Genomic DNA, 27731 nt, shown 5'->3' on the forward strand with positions numbered 1-27731 from the left:
GAAGTAGGTATTGGAGAGGTTCTGGGCAGTGGTTAGCTATTTACCCACGATTAAAACACAAACAAGCAAGCCTGACCTGTCACGACTGACCCTGAGGCGGTGCAGTAGTAAGCGATGACCTGGAATGCTGAGGTCGCCGGTTCAGAACCCTGGGCTTGCCTGGTAGAGGCAAACAGAGGAAGCAACTCCTATGAATTGCTACTTCCGGCTCCTCCCCTCCTTTCTAAAATCAATAAATAAAATCTTTAAAAAACAAAGTCACCTCAGTGAGGTGGCTCCCTTTTTGAAAAACAAACAAACAAACAAAATAAACAAGCAAACAAAAAACACAAAGAAAAACCAATCAAATAAACAAAAAATATTGATATGTCATCTTTGATGTATATCAAGGTTGGGTGTCACCCTAAACAGAAGTCCCCACCTGATTCAAATGAAAAATAAAAATTCAAATACAAGGAGATAGTAGTTACCTTTACACCTTGACCCTTTGACCCATTTTTATATGACACCATTTGGTCCAACTCAGGGAGCCTGAAACCCCCTCACATCTTCATGATATCTTGCATTGTCTGATTTTGGTGCTTTATCGTTGTCCCAGGACAGACATCACCACCCTCAACCCCAGCTCCCCAGGACAGTTTAACATGAAAATAAAGTTGGTTACTTGCAACCCACTGCTGTAGGTTGCTGTCACACAGATTGGTTTAACCCTCTCTCTCTCAGTTTGTCTTGGTTGGAGACTTCTTAAAGGAGTCGTAATGTGGGAGACATAATCTTACAGCCTAGGGCTTAGTTTAAGACTAAACTCTTCTCCAGCCTCCTAATATTAAGAACTTCCACACACCCTTTTTAGACTAAGATCTTCTCAACACCCTTCTCAAAACTAAACTTTTCCCCAAACCCATGATGTGGGGTAGTACACTCTTATGAGAAATTCCCTTTATGCCTCAGATTAGTGGCTTTGTATCGGAGACTTCCTGATTTGTATATTGGCTTAAAGGCCTTAATTGTCTACAATATATGATAAAGCAAGACCAAGGTCTCTCGCTCTCTGATCCTGCTATCAGCATTGCAGAGGCCTCCCGATCCCATCCTCTTTTCCCGGTGAGTCTATTCCCTTAAATCCGTGCCATTCTCCCTCAGGACCTGGAATTACTAACTGCACTGGTTTGCAGCAGTCGCATTTTTATTCCAAATGTTAGATACTCTTCTTGAAAAAAAAAGACAAGGTTTTAAACAGAATTCCAAGAGTACCTTCTCGTCACAAGCACACCTTGTACTTAGGAAAGATTTAGAGTGAGAGCACATGTAGGAGGCCAGCCTATCCCTGTAAGACACCTGTTCAGTCTCATAGTCTCTGCACAGGTGGCACCTCTCCCATGAGATTCTCATCTCACCTGGCGAGAGGTAACTATTTTCTTTCAGTATTTTGGTAGCATTTCTACTATACATCTTATAATACTCATTTTAACTCATCTACAATCAATTGGACCAGGAGTACCTGGCAACCACATATTTGTTGAGTGAATTAGTAAATAAATAAATGCACATATTAATGAATGAAAGAAATTGAAATAAAAACATTATCATGAGCCTGTCACAGATAGGAAAATACAGAGCCTTGTTTTATACAGGAGGACAAGAAAGGCAGGCGAATGCTAGCCAAGGTGGAGGAGAGGTCACCAACGGACATTCCCTCTCCAACATTTGGGTCTAATACTGAAACAACTGTTCTGTCTCCATGGTAACAAATTCTCAGTAAATATTTAGAAAATAAATTTTCAATTCCCTGTCAACACACCCTTCCCTAAATTGTGAACATGGAGAAGCTTCCATTCTCTCACCTTCCCCACGATCGTCACTTCTAACCCTGGCCCTAATCCTTTCAAAATTAGTATATAAAATTGGCCAATTGGATAAGTCAAAAAATGTTGTAGCTCTACAAATAGCATCTTTAATGTTATGCTTACACATAAAGAGCAGATTAGAGAGAAGTGAAAAAAAAAAGAAAGAAAGCAATTCAAAGGAATCTCGAGTAAGATTTAGAGAAGGAACACTGTCAAGTATGTCAGCAAGGGAGAAGAGGCACTAGGGCCATTGTAACTCATTTATCCAATAACCCTCTTCTGACTGCAATCCTGCCTGCCAACAAAGTTTAATGACCATTTCTCCATTTTTTAAAAAATATTAAATTATATTAATAAGCATGAATTTCTGGATATTCATAATACATAGTCACTAATAGAAGAGATCACCCTTCCATGTCCCATTGATTTTTGCAAGTTAGGGTAAACCCAATTAAGATAAAGCCTATTCTAATTCATCCTTTTTATTTTTTTTTAACTTTTTAAAAACTTTTTATTTTTAAGACTTTATTCATTTTAGAGAGACAGAGAGAGAGAGAGAAGGTGGGGAGGAGCAGGAAGCATCAACTCCCTTATGTGCCTTGACCAGGCAAGCCCAGGGTTTTAAACTGGTGACCTCAGCATTCCAGGTTGATCCTTTATCCACTGAGACACCACAGGCCAGGCCAAAAATAAGTATTCTTAAAGTTATGAATTCTTTCAGACATACAAAAGAGAAAAGTTTGTTTATCAGAGATACTTGTAAACATATGTTTTATTTAAGCAAACCTTGTTAAATACATTTAGGCGTTTCCTAGGTCAGTAGCTCAGCTCCAGGCCTAAGACTTAGATGTGCTATATTTAAACTCCAGTTTCCTCATTCTGCTACTGCCCAGGATGCTGTAGAAGCAGCGCTGATTGCTCACAGGGATTGTAATCCAACAATTTTCTAGGTACCATATCACTAGCACCTTCCCTCAGGCTTCCCCCATTCAAATGTCTTGCTGCCCAAAGCCCTGGCATTGTTATAATGGATTATGACACCCTATACCTCCTTTGGGAGCTTTCTGGAATAGGATTTGAACTATCTCAGCCTTAGTTTCCCTGTCTGTAAAATAAGAAAAGCACTTATTAAGACATCTTATGTAGCTGAAGTACAACTATGGTGAAAATTATATAAGCCAGCAGATTTCAATTTTTACCAAAGTAATTTAGCTAATATTAATAACCTTATAAAACCAAACAGATTATCATTTGCAAATTTGCATTATTAACTCCATAATTATAAGGATTATATGAATAGAATTGATATCTCTCTATGTTTAATCAACAAATCTTTTACTTCTTTCCTTTGCAATATTTTAATCTGCCTTATGTTTAAATATTTGAGTCATAAAAATACAAATGGCAGCTTTATAGAATTACTAGAATTATGGACATTTTCTAGACTTAGGTTTAGAATTTATATGGGGGGGGGGCTCTTGTTGCCTGATTTCCTGAGAGATCAAAGTACTACAAAGATGCCTTTATCTTTTGTTCTATGTTAGAAGTCAGAAATATTGTCAAGAGCCTTGCCACACAGTAAGATGGGCAAGAGAAAGGCTTCCATCAGCAGAATTCCCACTGGTCAGCCGGCAGGAGGGTCCTTTTTGTCTCTGTTTGCAGAATATTGCCTGAGGGACCACTAAAGAGCAGGTTAGATGTTCTTCTGTGGCACAGAAGACAGAGAGAGTTTGTTCTTAGTTACATGGCAAATGGACACTGGCTTCTATTTCAAAACAGGGTGAAGTAGAGCAAACAACATGCATTCTGGAGAAAGAAATTGCATTATTTGAATATAATAACTATGAATGAAACTAGCATTTCTATGCTTAATGATGGTACAAATGCTTTATGTTTAGATATTTAATTTTTTATTACAAAGCATTTGGAATATTTTATCCAGGAATGAGTCAAACCAGAAAGCTGGAAGAATCTAAAAGTCTGCAAACTTTAAAAAACAAAAAACAAAAAAAAAAAACCACTTAATTTTAATTTGTCTCCAGCCCCAACCAAAATAATACAAAAAATGCCAGAGAATTCTCCACATCTTTAAATTTTGAGACATATTTCAGTTTAATACTGCAAAATTCGAAGAGTGTTTCCAGCCGCTAATCCTTTAAAGTGCTGAATCCTGATGAATGCTGCTCCTGAGGAGAATGCCAAGCACAGAGCACCAATGGAAAAACAGACCCAACTAAAGCAAATATGACCCAGTAGCTCCAGATTAATGTAGCAGGTCTGAGTTAGCCTCTAGTTATATCACTGATTTTCTTTAATATGTGCAATGATCTTAAGTAAAATACCTACTTTAAAATAAGGATATATTTTTTTTCTATTTCCTGAGAATATGCTGACAACTTTTAATGATTCAAAGTCCACAGTGTCTGTGTATCTTCTAACAAGGCAAATAATCACCTGCTAGGTGTTATATAAGTTAAACAATGGTTTTCACAAAAATGGCCTAGGAAACACCTGCCTCAGACTTGACAAGGGTACTTGTTAAGCTTTCTGGGACCCATTTAGATTTATTAATTAAAAATATTTTCAGAATTAAGTCCAGGAATCTTAATTCTTCAAAAGCACCTTAGATGATTTTTATTTTGTATTCTGAAGTTTAAAAACTACTAAACAAGATTTTGATAAATCAAGGAGGAGTTGTAAAATCACCAATTATAGGTTTTTATGGCCTAAATAGAAATAGAGCCATACATTAAATAAGTCATGTGATATTAATTAGTATTATTATCTTTGTAAGCAGAATAATTAAAATATGCTCATAGATTTAGGCAATTTAACACCCTCCTAATGACATACAGATAATAACAGATGAAGTCAAAACAGGTCTTTTACTCATGGACATCAATAAAAGTGAAGTGGTTACCAGGGGGAGGGGGCTGTGGGGGAACAGGATGAGAGAGGGGGAGGATGGGTGAATAAAGGGACAAATATAAGGTGACAGAAAATGATTTGACTGTGGGTGATGGGTACACAACATAATCAACAGTTCAAATGCCAAAGAAATGTTCACCTGAAACCTGTGTACTCTTATTTATCAATGTCACCCTGTTAAAGTTAATTTTCTAAAAAAAAAGAGGTCTTTCATATTCAGGGCTTTTTTGCAATTTAAAACTTATGAATTATCCCAGGTTCGATTCCCAGTCAGGGCACAAAGGAGAAGCCACCATCTGCTTCTCTACCCCTCCCCTCCTTCTCTTTCTCTCTCTCTCTTCTTCTCCCACAGCTATGGCTCGATTGGTTCAAGCACCGGCCTGGGCATTGAGGATGGCTCCGTGGAGCCTCTGCCTCAAGCACTAAAAATGTCTCATTTGTAAGCACGGCCCCAGGTGGGCAGAGCATCGGCCTCAGACAGGGGTTGCTGGGTGGACTTCAGTCGGGGTGCATGCGGGAGTCTATCTCCCCTCCTCTCACTTTGAAGAAAGAAAGAAAAAAAAAACTTATGAACTTGTTTATTCTTATATTCAGTTTTAAGCAGGTTGAGCAAAATAAAATGAATCTGGAAACTTATCAGGTTTTACTCATCAGCCTACTCTCTTCCTCTTCCAATTAAGACAAAATTTAGAAGCAAGGTCATGGTTTCCTTATCTCTAAAAAATGACTGAACATCAAAATTTAGAAATTCTGGATACCTAGTGATTGTTTATAGAGGCCAACAATATCCACTTCTAATACCTGGGATTAACAAGAGGCTACTGAGGCATCTTAAACTCAACTCCATTATTGGCAAGATACAAATTGCACTGTCCCAGAAAACAGGAGGCTTGCTATACATCTGAACAAAGTCTCATTCTGCTCAAAACAAAGACTTTCATTAACAGTTGATTGAATTTGATGAGTAGTTTGTGTATTGGAAGACCTGAGAAGAGCAAGCCCTTCCTTAGGTGCAGAAAACTGGAGACCGGCTCATGAGTCTGACACTGGGACTTCTCTTCACCAGAGGCCCTGGGCTTCTGTAAGTGTAGTACAACCAAGAAATATACAAAACCATGATCCCAGTGACAGGTAATATAAGGAATTTGAAAAATAAAAGAACTTAGTTCTCATTTCTAAACTGTAACTTACATACAACACACACCATGTCACTTTCCTAGGCACCTTCTTCTCCGCCAGGCTAAGAGTAAAAGGATACTAATCTCAGTTACTGTATCATATTTAGCAAAAAAGGAGAGATGTTGAAGGAAATACGGGGGAGGGGAGATGTATTTGGGGCAACACTAGAATCTATATAAATATAATACATTAAAATCAATAATAAGAAAAAAAAGGGAGCGATTCCAAAGACAGAATGATTCTCTGAAACAACAGAAAGAATTGTTTTTTTAAATCTCCAAGAATACACACTAAAATTTTAAGTTATTATCTTAGGATGGTAAGATAGAGACGCTTTTAATTTTCTTTATTGCATTTTTCTTTGCCATCTCAAATTTTATAAAAAAGCTAAATTACCTTTCTTATTTAAAAAAAAGAACCATATAAGAGTCATGGACATAGATCAAAGTGAAGTGATTACCAAGGGGAGGGGGTTGGGGAGTAGTGTAGTGAAGAGGGACAAATATATGGCGACGGAAAATGATTTGACTTTGGGTAATGAACACACAACACGATCAACAGTTCAAATGCTATAGAAATGTTTACCTGAAACCTATGTGCTCTTACTGACCAATGTTACCCCACTAGGTGACATTGAATATTAGGTATGTATCAGGATCCAAAAAAGACAGAGGACTACAGAGATGAAGAAACAATAAGGAACAGGAGAGGAAATGATGTAAGGATATGGGACTAATATAAAAGATGGAGGGTCATTGCTGGCATATAGGCTTTCTGATGCTCCTTTCAGCATTGCCAGGGACAAAGAATGGGCACACACTCCTCAGGGCTTACTGGTAAAAGTGAAGTGGAAGAAATAAAAACATTATGAGTAATTTAGCACACTATTCTTAAGGAACTATTATCTGAGGAATACAATAAATTATACTTGGACAGGTGTATATGCTAGAGTTTAGCATATTTCAAGATCTGTAAGTATGGTATGTTTGTGTCACAAAAGATGCTAGAAGAGAAGATAATTCAAGAGCACCAAGTACTAGGAAATCTTTCAATTACATCATAGCTGGGTATGGAGAGAAAACTGGAGGCATTTAACAGGACAGGGGTCAGAAAGTAAGTTCTTCATAGGCATAGATTTTCATTTGTTTGCAGGTTTGTTTGCTTTTTATCCCTAGAATACATTTTAAGGATGAACTGAACTTTGGATAAATGCTGCAAAATACTGACACATCTGTAAGATGGTGTCAGGATGAAATCTAGAATAAATAAGACCTGGGGAAAAAAGACTTAAAATAATGGTTTATGAAGGAGAGGGGGAAATTACTAGTTTGCTCATGCCAAAAACAGAGAACAAAGGAAGTTCCACTAACAATAATATGATGGTACAGATATTTTGATGACTACTATAGTACAAATAAATTCTTACTAAAATATACCCTTCTTCTTTCTCCTTTCCTTAATCCTCTTTTTTGGATTCATTTTTTAATTATTTAATTTTTTTTATATGTAGCTTCAGAGTTATTTATCCCTTTACTATTACTTTAGATGTTGCCCCAGACTTTATAATATCTTTCTTTGACTTATCCAAATCTAACATAAATTGTCCAGACAATTTACAGACATTAAAATACACAATTAACTTCCCTACCAATTTATATTCTATCACATTTTAACAGAACATCATTATTGTTTAGTAAATCAATATTCATTTACCCATGTTTAATGTTTCTACTTCTTGCATTTTTCCTGTATCTCCACACTTCCGCTTGTTACCATTATCCTTCTGCCTAAAGAAACTTGTTAATATTTTTTTTAGTGCTGCTCTGATACTGATGAATTTTCTGTCTTTCCTGATCTTCAAATGTGTTTATTTCATTTATGAAAGATACAACATTCAAAATCAGCACTTACTGTCTTTTGGCATATTGAAGATGTTATTATATGGTCTTTTGGCTTCTAGCCTATATGATAAAAAGTTAATTGTCAAGTCTTCCATAATTTCTTCAAATATTACTTTTGGTTCATCCTCTTCCCCCTGTTCCTCTAGAACTTCAGTTGCACCTGTGGTGCACATGCTCATGTGTTCTCTATGTTTCTAAGCTTCTCTACACAGTTCATCCTTTGTTCTACACACTTCATGCTGGGCAGCTTCTTTTACCTCTTTTAATTCATTAACTTTTTGTTTCAGTACTTAATCTGATGTTAGATCTAAATATGGGGCACTCAATAGTTAATTCAGTCATTGTACTTTTCTGTTCTAGATTTATCAACTTGATTCCTTTTTTCTAGTTTCCAGTTTTCTTCTGGAATTGTTAATCTTATTATTTAATTACTTGAACATACTAGGTAGACATAGTTATTTAAAGTCTTTCTCTGATTGTAATTTCCCTGTTTAACATATACATTTAACAGTCCAAATAATTTTTATAAGCCTTTTAAGCTTGTTGTGGAAATCCCACTTCTAGCCAACACATTACAGCTTATTTCAAACTAATCTTCTTGCTGAGACTAAAACATTTAGAAAACAAGAAAACAAACAAAAACTCTAATTGTTTCAAGGCTTTGGAGAGCCACCAAAGCAACCAGGACTTGAGAGGCTAAGATCCTGAGAAAAAGAATTTCATTGAGTGATTGTACTAATCACCACATTTTCCCCCTTCAAGACCTTTGCAAGTTTGTATCAGGGGAGATAGAGTTCAAACAAAATATATGTAACCTAGAGGCCAGATTGGACCTGTGGAGACAAACACAGTGCTTCTAAGGAAGGCAGACATGAGGGACTAAGGCAAAAAATCAGAACTAAAAAGAAGTAAACTAATATTCTGTAAGCATTTTCCCAAAAGTAATTCTAATTTCTAAATTATAAATGTAAAAGCAAAATGAATGAAGCAATGTATAAAATGATCATTTTTTAGAAAAAAATTGAATTTATTCCAGAAGTATAAAATAAGTTTAATATTAAAAAATAACCCATTCAATATAGTTCACCATATTAAAAAATATAGTATAAAAATTATATGATCATTCATGGTGGCCAAGATATTGAGGGACAAACCAAAGTGTCCCTCAATAGAGGATTGGATAAAGAAGATGTGGTACATATATACAATGGAGTACTACTCAGCCATAAGAAATGATGACATATTGCCACTTACAGCAACATGAATGGACCTTGAGAACATTATATTGAGTGAAATAAGTAAATCAGAAAAAGCTAAGAACTGTATGATTTCAAACATAGGTAGGATATAAAACTGAGACTCACAGACATAGACAAAAGTAAAGTGGTCACTAAGGGGAAGGAGAAGGGAGGAGGGGAGTAAACAGGGACAAATATATGGTGATGGAAAATAATTTAACTTTGGATGACAGGCACACTTCACAATCAACAGTTTCAATGTTATAAGAGATGTTCACCTGAAACCTATGTACTCTTTTTGATCAATGTCACCCATTATTTGCTAAATTTAAAAACATTTTATGATCATTCCAATAGTGCACAGAAAAAGTATTTGATAAAATTCAACTCCTTCATGACAAAAGCATAGCAAATAAGGAAAAGAAAACATCCTTAATATGATAAATTCATCTACATAAAGCTTTCAGAAAACATTATACTTCATGATAAAGTATTAAAGGCTTTCCCACTGAAATGGGAACAAGGGCATGTGCTGTCTTTGTATGAACACTTCTATTCAAATTGTAATGGAGGCCCTGGCTGGTTGGCTCAGTGGTAGAGCATCGGCCTGGTGTGCAGAAGTCCCGGGTTTGATTCCCGGTCAGGGCACACAGGAGAAGCGCCCATCTGCTTCTCCACCCCTCCCCCTCTCCTTCCTCTCTGTCTCTCTCTTCCCCTCCCGCAGCCAGGGCTCCACTGGAGCAAAGATGGCCCGGGTGCTGGGGATGGCTCTTTGGCCTCTGCCCCAGGCGCTAGAGTGGCTCTGGTCGCAACAGAGCGATGCCCCGGAGGGGCAGAGCATCGCCCCCTGGTGGGCAGAGCATCGCCCCCTGGTGGGCGTGCCAGGTGGATCCCGGTCGGGTGCATGCGGGAGTCTGTCTGACTGTCTCTCCCCATTTCCGGCTTCAGAAAAATACAGAAAAAAACCCCCCAAAACAAATTGTAATGGAATTCCTAACCAACGAAACAGGAGAAAGACAAACTGAGGTATGAGAATTCAAAAGGAAGAAATAAACATACTATTATTCAGAGATGACAACACTGTACATAGGAAGGCAAAAGGAAGCACAAAAAACTATTAGAATTAACAATCAACTTCATTTTCATATACTAACAATAAGCAGCTAGAAATAAGTTTTAAAGTATTTTTGGATAAAATTAATACTCAGAAATCAGATGCATTTTTATACACCAACAATGAACAGTCAGAAAGAGAAATTAAGGAAACAATCCCCTTCACTATTACAACCAAAAAATAAAGTACCTAGGAGTAAATTTAACCAAGGAGACTAAAGACTTGTACTCGGAAAATTATAAGACATTGATAAAAGAAATCAGGGAAGATACAAAAAAGTAGAAGCATATACCATGCTCATGGTTAGGAAAAATAAACATCATTAAAATGTCTATATTACCCAAAGCAATTTATAAATTCACTGCAATACCAATTAAAATACCAATGACATACTTTAAAGATTTAGATCACATATTCCAAAAATTTATATGGAACCAAAAGAGAACACGAATAGCCTCAGCAATCCTGAAAAGGAAGAATAAAGTGGGAGGTGTCATACTTCCAGATATCTATCAAGTTATATTATAAGGCCATTGTACTCAAAACAGCCTGGTACTGGCATAAGAACAGGCATATAGATCAATGGAACAGAACAGAGAACCCAGAAATAAACCCACAGCTCTATGGACAACTGATATTTGACAAAGGAGGTAAGGGCATACATTGGAGCAAAGACAGCCTCTTTAATAAATGGTGTTGGGAAAATTGGACAGCTACCTGCAAAAAAATGAAACTAGACCACCAACTTACACCATTCACAAAAATAAACTCAAAATGGATAAAAGACTTAAATGTAAGCCATGAAACCATAAGCATCTTAGAAGAAAACATAGGCAAGAAACATAGGCAAATATCTCTCGCAGCGATATATTTGCTGATTTATCTCCATGGGCAAGTGAAATAAAAGACAGGATATAACCAAATGAGACTACATCAAATTAAAAAGCTTTTGCACAGCCAAAGACAACAAGAACAGAATAAAAAGACAAACTACTCAATGGGAGAACATATTTGACAATACGTCTGATAAGGGGTTAATAACCAAAATTTATAAAGAACTTGTAAATCTCAACACCAGGAAGACAAACAATCCAATCAAAAAATAGGCAAAAGAAATGAATAGACACTTCTCCAAAGAGGACATACAGATGGCCAATAGGTATATGAAAAAATTATCAACATCATTAATCATTAGAGAAATGCAAATTCAAACCACAATGAGATATCACCTCACACCAGTCAGAATAGCACTCATCAACAAAACAACACAGAATAAGTGTTGGTGAGGATGGGAAGAAAAGGGAACCCTCCTGCACTGCTGGTGGGAATGCAGACTGGTGCAGCCTCTGTGGAAAACAGTATGGAGATTCCTCAAAAAATTAAAAATCGAACTGCCTTTTGACCCAGCTATCCCACTTTTAGGAATATACCATAGAACACCATAGAACTGTTCCAAAAGGAGAAATGCACCCCCATGTTTATGGCAGCATTATTCACAATAGCAAAGATCTGAAAACAGCCCAAGTGGTCGTCAGTGGATGAGTGGATTAAAAAACCTTGGTACATATATACTATGGAATACTACTCACCCATAAGAAATGATGACATCGGATCATTTACAATAACATGGATGAACCTTGATATCATTATACTGAGTGAAATAAGTAAATCAGAAAAAACTAAGAACTATATGAATCTATACATAGATGGGACATACAAATGAGACTCAGAGACATGGACAAGAATGTGATGGTAACGGGGGGTAGGGTAGGGGGTTGGGGAAGGGGCAAGGAAGGGGAGAGAAGGGGTGGGGGGAGGGGCACAAAGAAAACCAGATAGAAGGTGACAGAAGACAATTTGACTTTGGGTGAAGGGTATGCAATATAATCAAATGTCAAAATAATCTGGAGATGTTTTCTCTGAACAATGTACCCTGATTTATCAATGTCACCCCATTAAAATTAATAAAAATAAGATAAAAATAAAAAAATAAAAATAAAAACAATATTAATATATATAAAAAAGTATTTTTGGAATAGTATCAAAACATTGAAAACTTAGAAATAAATCTAACAAAATATGTGTAAGACCTCTAGGAGAAAATCATAGCACATCACTGAGAGAAAATAAGAATTAAATAAATGTTAGTGGGTTAGAAGACTTTATATTGTAAGGAAGTTAGTTCTCTGTATATTGATATATAGGTTAAACACCAATCAAATAGATTCACTACTCTATAAATTTAATGCAATCAAAATTTCAGCAGGGTTGTTTTTCTGGTATAAGTGATCAAGTTCTTTTAAAAATTTAAATAGAAATACAAACCTTTAATAATAATAAAAAACAATTTGAAGAAAGAACAAAGTTGGAGAATTTATAGCACATACTATTAAAAATATGATATATTGGTACACGGATAGAAACCAGACACATGAACAGATTAATAAATATGTTTTTATCTGATTATGTCAAAGCTGCCTTTGCAAAACACTGAGGTTAACTGAATACACATATGAAAATAATATGCCTCACACTTATACAAAAATCAATTCCAAATGGATCAAATAAACAATATACCTTCTAAAGATAACAGAGGAGAATATCTTCATACCCTTAGACTAGGCAAAAATTTCTTAGTAACAATACAAACACAGGCTATAAAAATATGGAACGCTTCACGAATTTGCGTGTCATCCTTGCGCAGGGGCCATGCTAATCTTTTCTGTATCGTTCCAATTTTAGTATATGTGCTGCCAAAGCGAGCACCAAAAACCTTATTTTTGCACAAAAATTTCATTAGCAGAGTGAGAAGACAAGCTGTGTAGGGGAAAAAAATATTTCAATACTTGTAATAATTGACCAAGGGTATATATCTAGCATATAAAACAAATTTCTATATATCACTAATAAAAAGAAACCTATTTGGGGAAAAAATATAAAAAGACTTAAATATAAACTTCAAAAAATAGTACTCCAAATGTTTCATGAACATATAAAAAGGTACCCACCTTCATTAGTTATCAGAGAAATGATAATTAATATAAAATGAGAGAGCACTACAGAATAGCAGATAGGCTAAAATTAAATTGAAAATATCTTATGTTGACAAGTATGTAGAGAAAATTGTACAATTATATATGTATGGAACAACTATATGTTGATACAGTTGCTTCAGAAAACTATTTGGCAATATTTACTATAGAGGAACATTTGCCCACCATTTCACCTAGCACTACCATACTTGTGTACTCAATAGATGTGTGTGAATACATATGCACGAAAAGATGTGTGTGAGAATGTTCATAGCTACATCATTCACAATAGACAAAAATCCAGCGTCCAGCTGGTAGAATGAATAAGGTGTGTTATATTCATGCACTGGAATACTAAGAAGGAATTAATATGAACTGCTATTGCTATGCATAACATGGGTGAATCTCACATTCCAAATTATTAAGCAAAAGAAGCCAGACACAAAAGGCTGCGTAGTGAATCAAATATATATCATTCAAAACAGGAGACTTTAGTTCTGGTGTTGGAAAAGTGGTTACCTTAGGCATAGGGGGATGGTGTTGATGGAGGGGGGTGGTTGAGGGGGGAGCACAACAAGGATCCTGAGAAGCTAATAATGTCCTGGATTTTAATCTGGGTGGTGGTTCACTTTGCAAAACCTACAAAAATTGATTGCCAAATAAGATTCAGGCAGTTTACTCTATATGGCATATATATGATACAATAAAATAATTTTAAAGGTTAAAAAACAAAATTTAAAAATTAAAAATTTTAACTTAAATTTCAAAAGTTAAACAATATCATCAAGTATGGGTAAGAAAGTGGTCCAACTTCCTTTTGAGAAAGAGATTTCAAGTACTGCTATATTTTCAGAAAATATTCTATATAAGAACTTAAGCACCTACAGAATTCCATATAGTCATGAATTATTTAGAGTTTTCATTTGCATAATTTTAACATGCTATTATATTAAAACAAATATATACAATGAGGAATATTTAGGATACTTTTAGCTAGTATTAATTAGGATGTTTTTAGCTGTATCAGAAAACCTTGACTCCACTAAATTACACCAATAAGGAATTCATTACTTTACAAAAGAACCCAAGAGGTTGGCAATTCCAATGTTGATTAATTCACTACTTTAACATCATCTTTAAGGACCCGATTTTTCTTCATTTTACTGTTTTTCCATATATATCCATGTATCAGTTTTGTCATGTAGCTTGTGACCTTATGATCAAAAATGGCTATATTTCCAAGCCTCATAGTGTCCAGAGGCAGAAAAGGAAACCTATTCTATTTTAGAACAAATAAAACATTTCTCAGAATCCCTTTAGCAGACATTTTTTCCATCTTGTCTCATTAGTTACAGCTTTATAATGGACAGCCCTGGCTTAAACCAGTTATTGACAAGGGAATAGGAGAGTGCACCAAGTTGGATAAGATCTATCAGGACCTAATCCTGACTCGTAAGGGAAAAGCAGATATCTGCATGGAATCAGATTTCCATTAACAAAGAAGAGCAAAGGGGAGGGAAGATGGTTGTGGAGGAGGCAAAAAGCATCCACTATTTAACAGCCCACTGAATCACAACAAAGTACAACATAAATGGTTTGTGGTTGTAAGGTCGGTGGATAATGGGGGATGGTCACGTGGGGAACTCAGACCCACGAACTTTGGCTAGGACCGCCCGCAACCAAGCGCGCCAAAGGAGGCTTCACAGGAACTGTTTGGAAGAAAGCGACCATCTGCCAGCCAGTGAGATTTCACCATGTTATGTTAGCTCGACTTCCCTAGAGGGACCCCTTTAAATATCTCCTGTGCGGTTTAATCCATGCAACTTCCCTGGCCTCCATCTTACCTCAGGGCCAGGGAAACTTGCCGGGGGGGATGCGTTGTACTCAATAAATCCTTTGCTATTCTACACTTGGTGGCTCCGAGCCCTGTTCCTTCCTTCTCAGCGGGGAAAAATACCTACATTTTGGTGCCGAAAACCCGGGAGGAGTAGAAGTCCGCAAGGACTGCTCCTCTTCCTCATCCCCTCTGAGAAAGAACCAGGAGAAAGAACCAGGATCTCTGACCTTCCACCCACTTCGGCGCACGGTGCAGTAAGTCCCCTGCCTCCCCCCGCCACAGTTCTTTCCTCCGAGAATCCCTGTCCGAAACCATAGCTACATCAGGGAAGTCTTTTCCGTCCATCCGAGTGCGTGTGCTTGTCCCCAAGCACATCCACTTTACCTTTTTTGTCCGTGGCCAGACCTTGAGTTTTTAGGATGCTGATACTCAATACTGACCACTCCGAGGACTGAGGGCAGCTGTGGGGGCACAGGAATCTCCCTCCTTAAAGAAGAAGAAACTGTTCTTCTTCTCCACTGTGGCCAGGCCACAGAACCCACTGAACTAGCCTCCTGAAGGGACTTTCGGTGTTAACACACTCACCAATTTAACTATCGCCAAAAAAGCTGGGAACTGATTGGAGATCTCTTACATTCATGGCTTCTAATTATTCACGCACCCGTCCTTAATCTCTGTGCTCCTGTTCCACTGCGCAGGTCTTTTTCTGGCCAGAGAAACCTCACCTAAAACCTCCACTCCTGATCTTTCCTTCTCCGTGGACTCCCAACTCTCTCTCCTTCCTGTCTGAGCCCCGAGGGCGCCCCTCTCTCGGGACTTTTCTCTGGTCCCTCTGTGGACCTCTTTTGTGCTTGGGTCTCTTCCCTCTGAGAGCCCCCTCCCTCCCTTTGCAAAAACCTGTTTCTTATTCACCACTACCATCTCTTTCTCCTCCCCTGCTGGCCAGGGGCCCCTCCCTTCACTGTGTTCTTAAGTCCGTCCTCCTTCAGGCCTTTCTCCACCTACTATTGGCTCTTACACCGGTTTGCAGGACCCCAACGTCCAATCCTAATTTTCTTGCAGGAAGTTCTGGCCTTGTCCTGCCTTTGGCTCCAGCGTTTCCTGTGGGATCTGGGTGCCGGGCTCCGCATGAGCCCTCCTTCTCTTATTCTCAACCCCCAAACCCCTATCCTGGACCTGTGAACATGGCATTTAAAGTTTTTAATGGTCCCAATTAGTAGAAACAGGCCAAGGCCATTTTCCAGGCCTGCATGCAGCAGAAGGTAATGCTCTAAACCCCAACTCTTGTGGCAACCCTGAGACCAACAGAGCCACCAGCAGCTTGCTTTCAGTGTGGCAAGCAGGACCACTGGTCCCGGCAGGGCCCCTGCTGGTGGCTGCCCACTGAGCCCTGCCTTGACTGCAAGCAGCCCAGTCACTGGCGGAGCAATTGCCCCTTTGGGCAACAGGCTTTTCCTCAGCGCCTCTACGTGCAGGACAAGCCGCCTGAATGGGAAGGCCAATCCAGCCAGGTGGGCGCATCGCTCAAACTCCTAGGACACAGCCTGGACACGAAGAACCCAGGGTATGCTGCAACAAGTGGGTAAGTCCATCTCATTTCTTGTGGACACAAGGGCTGCCCTCTCTGTTTTGCCATCACACTCTGAACCTCTAGTTCCCTCACAGGTCTCGGTTATGGGAATGGATGGGACCCCCTTTTTTTTCTCCCTTTTACACTACTCCTGACATGCAGTTTTGCCTCAAGTTTGCCTCCTTACAGGACCACTGGCAGTCGGAACCACTGGACTCCATTCATTTCCAGCTCACTAAAAGGCTGGACCCTACAAATCCCCCTATCACTCCTCTTTTTTAAAAATCCTTACAGGACCACATCCGCGAAGTTTCTCCAGTCACAGCCAAACAGATGTTCCTCCTGACGCCCCTCAAAGCCACCACCTTCTGATCTTCCCCTCCCCACGATGCCCCTAATCAGCAGGAAGTGGCCAGATGAATAAACGGCACCCCTTTTTCTATTTAACACAAAAGGTCAGAATGTAAGGTCAGTGGATAATGGGGGATGGTCACATGGGGAACTCAGACCCGCAAACTTTGGCTAGGATTGCCCACAACCAAGTGCACCAAAGGAGGCTTCACAGGAACCATTTGGAAAAAAGTGACCGTCTGCCAGCCAGTGAGATTTCACCATGTCATATTAGCTCAACTTCCCTAGAGGGATCCCTTTAAATATCTCCCATGCGGTTTAATCTGTGCAACTTCCCTGGCCTCCATCTTACCTCAGGGCCAGGGAACCTTGCCGGGGGGGATGCACTGTACTCAATAAAGCCTTTGCTATTCTACACTTGGTGGCTCCGAGCCCCGTTCCTTCCTTCTCGGCAGAGAAAAATACCTTACAGTGGTATTACTCAAAATATTTTTTTTTTCTGCATTTTTCTGAAGCCGGAAATGGGGAGAGACAGCCAGACAGACTCCCGCATGCACCCGACCGGGATCCACCCGGCATGCCCACCAGGGGGCGACGCTCTGCCCACCAGGGGGCGATGCTCTGCCCCTCCGGGGCGTCGTTCTGTTGTGACCAGAGCCACTCTAGCGCCTGGGGCAGAGGCCAAGGAGCCATCCCCAGCGCCAGGGCCATCTTTGCTCCAATGGAGCCTCGGCTGCAGGAGGGGAAGAGAGAGACAGAGAGGAAGGAGAGGGGGAGGGGTGGAGAAGCAGATGGGCGCTTCTCCTGTGTGCCCTGGCCGGGAATAGAACCCAGGACTTCTGCACGCCAGGCCGACGCTCTACCACTGAGCCAACCGGCCAGGGCCCAAAATATTTTAATGCTATTAATTTTTATACATTCCCTCTGGTTCTATTTTCTATGTATTTTTTTTTATCTTGCAAGAATTATACAGAATTCAAGAATAAAAATTCAAATAAAGAGATCAGCTTATCCACATATTGTATTTTATTTTTATAAATAGGTAGACAAGCTAAATACAGTGGTACCTTGAGATATAAACAAACCGACATACAATTTTTTTAAGATATGAGCTGTGAATTGGTCTGTATTTCTGTTCGAGATCCGAGCGAAATTCCGAGATACGAGTTGTGATTCTGGAAGCTGCCGCTAGTTGGCACGTTGGCACATGGGTCCAGTCTCAGCAGTTTGATATACAAGTTGACTGACTTACGAGCTTGGTTACAGAACAAATTAAATTTGTATCTCAAGGTACCACTGTACAAGGATTCATTTTATTTATTTTTTCTTGTGGGAGAGACAGAGAGAGTCAGAGAGAGGGACAGATAGGGAAAGGCAGACAGGAAGGGAGAGAGATGAGAAGCATCAATTCTTCATTGCAGTTTCTTAGTTGTTCATTGATTGATTTCTCATATATGCCTTGATGGGGGGGCTAGGGGGGAGCTACAGCAGACTGAGTGGCCCCTTGCTAGAGCCAGTGACCTTGGGCTCAAGCTGGTGAACCTTGCTCAAACCAGATGAGCTTGCGCTCAAGCTGGCGACCTTGAGATCTTGAACCTGGGTCCTCTACGTCCCAGTCCAATGCTCTATCCACTGAGCAACCACCTGGTCAGGCAAAGAATTCATTTTAAAAATAGATGCCCAGTCAAGCATTTGAGTAACTTCACAGATAGCTCCATCACCCATATAATTTTCTTTTCTTAAACTAAATTTATTGGGGTGACACTGATTAATAAAAGTATATTGGTTTCAAGTATATAATTCTATGATATATCATCTGTCTATTGCATTGTGTGGGCACCACCCAAAATCAAATCTTCTTCAATCACCAAGTATTTGACCCCGTTAGACTTTTGTACCTCCCACCTCCCTTCCCTCTGTTAACCACCATTGCTGTCTGTGTCCATGAGTTTTGTCTGTTTGTCTTGTTTGTTCATTTTTTACTTTCAGTTTTATATCACACATATTAGTGAAATCACATGGTTCTTGATATTTTCTATCTGATTTATTTTGCTTAGCATAATACACTCAAGATCCATCCATGTTGTCACAAATGGTGGCAGTACTTTATGATTTCTGATGGATGAGTGTATTCCATAGCATATAAGTATTGCCTCCTCTTTATCCAATCCTCTATTAATGGACACTTCAGTTGTTTACCTGTCTCAGAAACTATGAATGAAGCTGTAATGAACATAGGGATGCATATATCTTTGCAACAAATGTTTTTAAATTTGGGGAGTACTTACCCAGAGAGGGGTTGTTGGATCATAGGGTAACTTTATTCTTAATTTTTTGAGGAACTTCTGTACAGTTTTCCATAGTGGCTATACCAGTTTACATTCTCATCAGCAGTAAATGATGGTTTCTTTTTCTCCACAACCCCTCTAACACTTGTTATTATTTGTTTTGTTGATAATAGTCATTCGTGTGTGTGTGTGTGTGGCAGAGACAGGGAGAGGGACAAATAAGAAGAGGCAGACAGGAAGGGAGAGAGATGATAAGCATCAATTCATAGTTGTGGCACCGTAGTTGCTCACTGACTGCTTTCTCATATGTGCTTTGACCCAGGGGACTACAGCAGAGTAAGTGACCCCTTGCTCAAGCCTGTGACATTGGGTTTAAGCCAGTAACCTTTGGGCTCAAGCCAGTGACCATGGGGTCATGTCTATGATCCCACACTCAAGCAAGTGAGCCCATGCTCAAGCCAGTGACCTCAGGGCTTCAAACCTGGGTCCTCTGTGTACCAGTCTATCCCACTGTGCCACCTGGCATTTTCCTGATAGCTGATAAAGTTGAGCATCTTTTCATACATTTTTTGGCCATTTGTCTTCTTAGAAGAAGTGTTTGTTCAGGTCCTCTGCCCACTTTTTAATTGGATTCTTTTCTTTTCTTTTTTTTTTTAATTTTTTTTTTTCATTTTTCCGAAGCTGGAAACGGGGGAGGCAGTCAGACAGACTCCCGCATGTGCCCGACCGGGATCCACCGGCATGCCCACCAGGGGGCGATGCTCTGCCCCTCTGGGGCATCACTCTGTTGCATCCAGAGCCATTCTAGCACCTGAGGCAGAGGCCACAGAGCCATCCTCAGCGCCCGGGCCATCTTTGCTCCAATGGAGCCTCGGCTGCAGGAGGGGAAGAGAGAGACAGAGAGGAAGGAGAGGGGGAGGGGTGGAGAAGCAGATGGGCGCTTCTCCTGTGTGCCCTGGCCGGGAACCGAACCGGGGACTCCTACACGCCAGGCAGATGCTCTACCGCTGAGCCAACTGGCCAGGGCCAGATTCTTTTCTTGTTTGGTATTGAGTTGTATGAGTTCTTTAAATATTTTGGATATTAACCCCTTGTCAAAGCTGTTGTTTGAAATATCTTCTCCCATTTAGTTGATTGCCTATTTGTTTTGTTGTTGGTTTCTCTTGGTCTGCAGAAGCTTTTTAATTTGATATAGTCCCATTCATTTATTTTTGCCCTTATTTCCCTTGTCTTTGGGCTGAGTCATAAAGAGCTCTCAATGTCCATGGTTCACAAATTTAGTACTTATCTTTTCTTCTACGTAATTTATTGTTTCAGGTCTTATATGTAGATCTTGATTCATTTTGAATTAATTTTTGTATATGGGAAAAAACAGTAGCCTAGTTTCATTTTTTTTAATGTGGCTTGTCAATTTTCCCAGCACTATTTATTGAAGAGGTTTTCTTTTCTCCACTGTATATTATTTGCTCCTTTGTCCAATATTATTTTCCCATAAACATGCAGGTTTTTTCTGGGCTCTCAATTCTATTCCATTGGTCTGTGTGTCTATTTTTCTGCCATTATCATGGTGTTTTTATTTTTTTCCTTTTGCAAGTACAATTTGAAGTCAGGGAGTACGACACCTCTGGCTTCATTCTTTTTTCTCAGGATTACTCTGGCTATTCAGAGTCACTTTTGGCTCCCTACAAATGTGATGAATCTTGTTCTATCTTTTTTAATGCCATTGGGGTTATTTTTTGTGGGGTTTTTTTTTTTTTGGATAGCAGTGCCCTTTATTGTGATAAAGAAGCAGGCTTTGTTCAGAATGTGACCTCTCAGAGCCCACAATGCCATTGGGTTTTTGATGAGGATTGCATTAAACCTGTATATTGCTTTGAGTAATATGGCCACTAAACTATATTGATTCTTCTAATCCATGAATATGGAATATCTTTTCATTCCTGTGTCTTCTTCAATCTTTGCTAATAATGCTTTGTGGTTTTCAGTATATGGGTTCTTCACATCCTTTGTTAAGTTTATTCCTATGTATTTTATTCTTTTTGTTTTAACTGAAAAATGAGGAGTGACATCAGAGAAATGGTGGAATGAAAGATACTGCTCATTCTCCTCCTTGAAATTTCAATAAATTCTACAACTATATGCAGAGAAAAAAAAACCCAGATGAACCTGAAATATACACACACTAGATAGACAAAGGTACCATCATGCAAGAAGGCGGGCCAAAGCACAGAGGAAAAATAATACCAGAGGACTGAGTCTTTCTCCTTCCTCACGGACCTGCGGGAGGGAGGCGCTGTTTGTGCAGGCTTTGTGTCAGACCCAGAAGAGCTGGGGGAAGAGTCTGGGGTGAAGGAGCAGAGCAAGGGGCAACGACCAGGGAGCAGGGCCACTTCCAGGCATCTGCTGCACCCATGATTGCAGGGCTGAGCTATTACGAGGCACAAACAAAGGCAGTGACAAGCTCCCAAGAACTGCAGGTGAATAGCTTGTGAAGATCGGCCCACAGGACACTGGGGCATGCTTTTATCTGCCTGACTGACACACATAATTTAGCCTTGTGGTGCCAGACGTGCTAGATTTGGGATCTGGGATCTGGGATCTGCATACCACCGGCTCTGAAGCTCGGGCACCGGCTTGCTGGATGGAGTTTAGCATGTGTGGATGGGTCTGAGCCTCTGAGCTGCGATCTCTGCCACAGCTGCTCCTGAAACTCAGGGACACAGGCTTGTGGTGCGTGCACCCCCGGCCCAGCCCAGGGCTATGCCTGGAGAGTTTAGAGTGATATCAGAGGAAAGACTGGACTCTGTTACCACAGCCTCCCGGTTCTTCATTGCTCTCCTTGCTGCAACAACAGCAGTGGTGGCAGACCCTCCTCCACTAGGTCTCCTGACTGCTTTCTCCTGTGAGAGGTGGGGGCACCCGAAGACTAAATCCCCTGCTCTGTTGGGATGTAGGGGAAGGCCCTGTAGGACGCCTGGTCAGCCAGTGCCAGTATCATAAAGTTGCAAAGCACTAGCAATAAGCCCCTCCTACCCATGCCACAACACTGCCTTCATCATTACAGAAGTGACAGCTAGGCCTTAACAGAGCACATAAGAATCTTGCAGAAGCAAATCTTTGGTGCAGTGGCCCCTGCCAGAAAAAGGAATAATTATCTCTTATTGGGGTTATTAACAATAACCCCTTGCAAATGCCATCAAGGAAAAAAAATCAAATATGGATATACAAGACAGAGACATAGCTCAGCTAGATCATGAAAAATCCCCAGGAAAAAAAATCTCAATTACATGGAAATCTTAGAGCTTAATGACAGAGAATTCAAAATTGAAGCTCTAAAAATACTCAATAAGAGACAAGAAAACATGGAAAGGCAATTTATTGAGCTGAAAAAACAACTTAATGAATAAAAAGAGTACTTCACCAAGGCAACTGAAACTATAAAAAAGAATGAAACAGAGATGAAAAACTCAATACACAAACTGAAAAATGAGGTAACAAGTTTAGCCAATAGAACAGGCTAGAGAGAGAATCAGTGACATTGAAGACAGGCAACTAGAGATACTACAGAGAGAAGAAGAGAGAGACTCATGAATTTTAAGAAATAAGAAAACCCTACAAGAATTGTCTGACTCCATCAGGAAGAGCAATATAAAAATAATGGGTATATTAGAAGAGGAAGAGAGGGAAAGGGGAATGGAGAACATACTGAAACAAGTAATCAAGAACTTCCCAAGCCTGTGGAAAGAGTTAGAGACTCAAATCCAAGAAACAAACAGAATGCTGAGTTACCTCAACCCAAACAAACCTACTCCAAGGCACATTGTAATGAAATTATCACAAATCAATGACAAAGAAAGAATCCTCAAGGCAGCCAGGGAAAAGAAGGATGTAACATATAAAGGAAGGCCCATTAGGCTATCATCAGATTTCTCAGCAGAAACTCTAGAAGCCAGAAGAGAGTGGACCCCAACTTTTAAAGTACTGAAAGAGAGGAACTACCAGCCAAGAACACTATAGCCATCAAAGTTATCCTTCAAATATGAATGAGAAATGAAAACATTTACAGACATACAGAAGCTGAGGGAATTTATCACCAGAAAACCCCCACTACAGGAAATACTAAAGGGGGTTATCTGACCAGATACAAAGAACAAAACAAGACAAAATTACAAGTAAAATTTTTTTTAACAAAACAACAATAAAAACAAGGATGATCTGTGACAATAATAACACAAAAGAGGAGAGAATAAAGATCAGCAGTAACAAAGGAGGATGGAGTGCAGAAGCACTCAAGAGATAATGGGCTCTAATAAACATGATAATTTTTCTTCTAATAACCTAATGGTAACCACCCCTGAAAATGCCACTACTGAAACACATAGCTTATAAAAAGAAGAAACAGAAGACAGAAGTATAGAATATCACCAAATGAAAACAAATGACAGAAAAACAAAAAAGAAGAACCAAACAAAACACAAAGCTATCAGAAAACAGTATATAAAGTGGCAATAGGAAATCCTCAAGTGTCAATAATTACACTAAACGTAAATGGATTGAACTCACCAATAAAGAGGCAGAGAGTAGCAGATTGGATCAAGAAGCAAAACCCAACAGTATGCTGCCTTCAAGAGACACATCTAAGCTACAAGGATAAAAATAGATTTAAAGTGAAATGTTGGAAAACAATTCTCCAAGCAAATAATATTCAAAGAAAAGCAGGAGTAGCTATACTCATATCTGACAATGCTGACTACAAGACAACAAAGGTAACCAGAGACAAGGATGGACATTTCATAATGATAAAGGGGACAATGTATCAAGAAGACATAACATTCCTTAATATATATGCACCAAACCAAGGAGCACAAAATATATAAGACAGCTACTAACTGATCTAAAAGTACAAACCAAAAAAATATATAATCATACTTGGAGATCTCAATACACCATTGATTGCTTTAGATTGTTCATCCAAACAGAAAATCAATAAAGAAATATTGGCCTTAAATGAAACACTAAAACAAATGGACATAATAGACATCTACAGGACATTTCATCCCAAATGTCAGAGTATACATTTTTCTCCAGTGTACATGGAACATTCTCAAGAATAGACCATATATATGCTGGGCTACAAAATCAACACCAACAAATTCAGAAAGATTGAAATTATACCAAGCATATTCTCTGACCATAAAGCTTTGAAACTAGAATTCAACTGCAAAAAAGAAGTAAACACACCTGCCGCGGACCAGCACGGCTCCAAATAACAGTGCGGAATTGAGGAAACACACTTTGTCAGAACAAAACCGATGGGACAGGGAGGACTCCTCAAACTGCCTGGCAGTATCTGAGTGCCTCATAGCCCCAGTTCGCTTTATTATATAGACCTATGCAAACCAAGGACCCTGATACAAAGTTGCACATCAAAGGCTAAGACAGGAACTCTCCCAAGGCAAAAACAGGATACATTAGTGAAATTTACAAACATCTGAAACAAACAAAGAGTCAGAGGAAGGGCATGTATATTGCTTCCTACAACCCAAGGAAACAAGTGGAGTGGGTGCAAACACTCAGCATCAAAGCCAAATATGGAGATGGAGGGTGGAGAACTTAGCCCCCTGCTAAGCCTCAAATCTATAATGGCTTTTTGCCATTAACTGTTCACAACACACACCCACAAAAATGTGGAAATTAAACAACATACTTCTAAAAAATAAATGGGCCAAAGAAGAAATAAAAGAAGAGATCAAAAGAAAATGAAATGAAAATGACAACCCAACATATTAGAATCTCTGGGATGCAGCAAAATCAGTAATAAGAGTGAATTTCATATCATTACATGCTTATATGAAAAAGCAAGAGAGAGCCCAAGTAAACAACTTAACATCACATCTTAAGGAACTAGAAAAAGAAAAACAAAGGCAAACCAAACCCAGCAGAAGAAAGGAAATAATAAAAATTAGAGCAGAAATAAATAAAATAGAGAACAGAAAAACTATAGAAAAAATTAATACAACAAAGAGCTGGTTCTTTGAAAAGATTTAAAAAAACTGACAAACCCCTGGCAAGACTCATTAAGGAAAACAGAGAAAAAACTCATATAAACAAAATCCAAAATGAAAGAGGAGAAATTACCACAGATATCATAAATATACAAAGGATTATCACAGAATACTATAAAAATTATAAGCCATCCAATTCAACAATCTAGAAAAAAAAGGATAAACTTCTAGAACAATACAATCTTCCTAGACTGAATCATGAAGAAGTAGAAAGCCTAAATAGACTGATAAGCAGGGAGGAAATAGAAAAAACTATTAAAAACCTCCCCCAAAATAAAGGTTCAGGGCCAAATGGATATACTAGTGAATTCTATCAAACACTCAAAGAAGAATTGGTTCTTATCCTTCTCAAAGTCTTCCAAAGAATTGAAGAAGAAGCAATACTTTCAAACACATTTTATGAGGCCAACATAACCCTCACACAAGAACCTGGCAGGGACAACACAAAAAAAGAAAACTACAGACTAATATCTCTAATGAATACAGATGCAAATATCCTAAACAAAATACTAGAAAATAGAATACAAGAACAAATCAAAAAATAATTCATCATGATCAAGTGGGATTCATCTCAGAAACACAAGGATGGTTCAACATATGCAAAACAATTAACGTCGTAATACACCATATCGACAAAACAGAGAAAAAAAACCCATATGATCTTATCAATAGATGCAGAAAAGGCATTCAATAAAATACAACATCATTTTATGTTTAAAATACTCAACAAAATGGGTAAAAAAGGAAAATACCTCAACGTAATAAAGGCCATTTATGAAAAACCATCAGCTAACATCATACAAAATGGTAAAAAACTGAAAAATTTTCCTCTAAAATCAGGAACAAAACAAGGTTGCCCACTCTCTCCCCTCCTATTCAACATAGTGCTGGAAGTTCTAGCCAGAGCAATCAGACAAGAGAAAGAAATAAACAGCATTCATACTGGGAAAGAAGAAGTAAAAGTTTCACTTTTTGCAGATGATCTGATCCTGTATATAGAAAACCCCAAAGACTCCACAGAAAAGCTATTAGAAACAATAAACCAATACAGTAAAGTTGCAGGATACAGAATTAATATGCAGAAGCCTATTGCTTTCTTATATGCCAACAATGAAACTTCAGAAAAAGAACTAAAAAAATAACCCCTTTTACAGTAGCAACAACAATAACAAAAAATACCTAGGAATAAATATAACAAAGAATGTAAAGGATCTATATACTGAAAACTACAAAGCATTATTAAAGGAAATTGAAAAAGATACAATAAAATGGAAAAATATTCCTTGTTTGTGAATAGGAAAAATAAATATAGTTAACATGGCCATACTACCCAAAGCAATATATAAATTTAATGCAATTGCCATGAAAATTCCAATGTCATTTTTTTTAAAAGAAATGGAACAAAAAATTATCAGGTTTATATGGAACCATAAAAATACCTCAAATAACCAAAGTAATCCTAAGGAAAAAAAAAAAAATGAAGTTGGAGGCATTACAATACCTGATTTCAAACTATACTACAGAGCCATGATAATCAAAACAGCATGGTACTGGCAGAAAAATAGAAACAGAGACCAATGGAACAGAATAGAGAGCCCAGAAATAAAACCACATATATATGTTGAAATCATCTTTGATAAAGGAGCCAAAAACTCAGAATGAAGAAAAGAAAGCCTCTTCAATAAATAGTGCAGGGAAAATTGAAAAGCCACATGCAGGCCCTGGCTGGTTGGCTCAGTGATAGAGCGGTGGCCTGGCATGTGGGAGTCCTGGGTTCGATTCCCGGCCAGGGCACACAGGAGAAGCGTCCATCTGCTTCTCCACCCCTCCCCCTCTCCTTCCTCTCTGTCTCTCTCTTTCCCTCCCGCAGCCAAGGCTCCATTGGAGCAAAATTGGCCCAGGCGCTGAGGATGGCTCTGTGGCCTCTGCCTCAGGCCCTAGAATGGCTCTGGATGCAACAGAGCGATGCCCCAGAGGGGCAGAGCATTGCCCCCTGGTGGGCATGCCGGGTGGATCCCGATCGGGCACATGCAGGAATCTGTCTGACTGCCTCCCCGTTTCCAGCTTCAGAAAAATGAAAAAAAAAAAGAAAGAAAGAAAAAAGAAAAGCCACATGCAAAAGAAGGAAACTTGACTACAGTTTATCTCCTTGCACAAAAATTAGTTCAAAATGGATCAAAGAACTAAACAGAAGATCTGAAATAATAAATTAGATAAAAGAAAACATAGGTACTAAACTCATTAACCTTGGCTGTAGAGAACATTTTATGAATTTGACTCCAAAGGCAAGGGAAGTGAAGGCAAAGATAAATGAATGGAACTACAGCAAACTAAGAAGCTTCTGCACAGCAAAAGAAACTGTCAACAAAACAAATAGGCAA

At 38.9% G+C, this 27731-nt stretch overlaps 1 protein-coding gene and 1 non-coding gene across 2 annotated transcripts in view; both read right to left on the minus strand.

The window, feature by feature from the left end:
- GPR158 (G protein-coupled receptor 158) overlaps window positions 1-27731 on the minus strand; it is a 509338-nt gene that overhangs the window by 260810 nt on the left and 220797 nt on the right. The gene's annotated exons all lie outside the window — the stretch shown is intronic.
- LOC136407262 (U6 spliceosomal RNA) lies at window positions 12867-12973 on the minus strand. Its single transcript, XR_010751819.1, has one exon. It is a non-coding gene; the product is annotated as a U6 spliceosomal RNA (small nuclear RNA).

Source organism: Saccopteryx leptura, chromosome 5 (genome assembly GCF_036850995.1).
Source record: "Saccopteryx leptura isolate mSacLep1 chromosome 5, mSacLep1_pri_phased_curated, whole genome shotgun sequence".
NCBI classification, from domain to species: domain Eukaryota; kingdom Metazoa; phylum Chordata; class Mammalia; order Chiroptera; family Emballonuridae; genus Saccopteryx; species Saccopteryx leptura.